We start from the raw sequence: 1,771 nt of genomic DNA, 5'->3' as shown, positions 1-1,771 counted from the left end.
CACTGCCACCACGGCCACCGGGCCTCCCTCGCTTCCCCGACTAGCCACAAGCTCCGCCACTCCGTCCTCGACCCACCTCACCAAGCCTTGCCCCTCCAGAAGCCCCCGAACGGCCTCACCGGGCTCGTCTTCTACCTCGGACCCGCCGGCCATCACCGTCAAATTCGTCGGCTCCGGACCGTCCCCGACCTTGCCGAGGCCACCGCTGCACCCGCTGTGAGCTCCGCCACCGTTTCCCCCTCTTCCCCTCTTCGTTTGATTGCCGTAGCCGTCACCCCCTTGATGACCGAGATGCACCGCCGCCTGAGCTCGCCGTCGACGATGCTCCGGTGACCAAATGGTCACCCTGGAGTGTCCAACCTACTCCTCGCGATGCGTAGCACCCTTCTAGCCCCTTGCCCCGCTCTTCTACGCACTGAAATGCGATTCCGCGCGCAACCAAACTCCGGCGGCCACCTAAGTCGTCGCCGGCGCCGATTCCGGCCACCTCGACCCCAGCTAACTCCACCAAGAGCTTCGGCTCGTCCCCAGCTCCACCTAGATGCCCTCCGCAGCCCTTTTGGTCGTCGGAGTGGCCAAAACCACTCTCGCCGCCGCGTCGGGCTCGCCGGCGGCTAAACGCCGGCGCAGCTGACGTTGACTTTGACCACGGGTGGGCCCTGGTTGACTCCGATGAGTCACTGACAGGTGGGGCCCAGCCCTGTTAATTAACCCAGTTTAGTTTAATTAAATTCTAACTAAACTAATTACACTGACACGCGGGACCCACTGTCAGGTTTGACCGGACAGTGACCTGTTGACCTGCTGACATCACTATGAGGTCATGCTGACGCAATAATTCCTTTCTGGAATTTAAATAAATCTTAAATGATTTAATAATTTCAGAAAATAGCTAAAACTTTAATAAATCATAGAAATTCAACCGTAACTCCAAATGAAATAAATTATATATGAAATATTATCAGAAAAATTCAAGGAATCCATCTGTACTATCTTCATGCATGTTAGAACAATTTGTAGCTGCTGTTTAGGAAGTGGCATTTAAATAATCACATGAGGAGTTTGAATTTGAACCTAGGGTTCAAGCCAACTCCATTTAACTCGCTGCTAGTTGCATTAGCTCAAATCACATCATATTGCCATGTCACATTCAAGCATCATATTGTGCATTGCATTGATTGTATTTTTTCTTTGTTGCCGGTATCTGTCCCCTCTCGGTAGACGATGTTCCGGCGATGTGATCGTTGACACTGATGAAGACTCAATGTTATCTTCAGAAGTGCCAGGCAAGCAAAACCCCCTTGTTCATTCCGATACAATCCCACTCTCTCGCTCCTGCTCTCTTTTACTGCATTAGGACAACAACGATTCATCTGTTACTTGCTGCGGTAGCTGAACCCCTTTATCCTCTGCATGACCTGTCATTCCACAGTAAATAGATGAAACCCACTAGCATGAGTAGGAGTTGTTTGAGCCCTGTTGTGCCTACTCATTCTTGCTTGTTTGTCATGCCTGCTACTGCTTAGAGTTGTGTCAGGTCTGATTCATCGGGAATGAATCAGAGGTGTGTGAACATGTCCTACTGTGTGTGAGCTAAGTGTGTGAACACGATTTGGTAAAGGTAGCGGTGAGAGGCCATGTAGGAGTACATGGTGGGTTGTCTCATTGCGGCCGTCCTCAGGAACTGAGTTCTGTGTTTGTGATCCATGATTCAGCTACTACCACGCATTGGGCCCGAAACCAATGGACCCTCTCGGCTTCTTATTCACCC

This window comes from Triticum aestivum, chromosome 1A (genome assembly GCF_018294505.1).
Source record: "Triticum aestivum cultivar Chinese Spring chromosome 1A, IWGSC CS RefSeq v2.1, whole genome shotgun sequence".
Lineage (NCBI taxonomy): Eukaryota > Viridiplantae > Streptophyta > Magnoliopsida > Poales > Poaceae > Triticum > Triticum aestivum.
The sequence above is the reverse complement of the archived record's forward strand: the minus strand, read 5'-3'. Positions refer to the sequence as shown.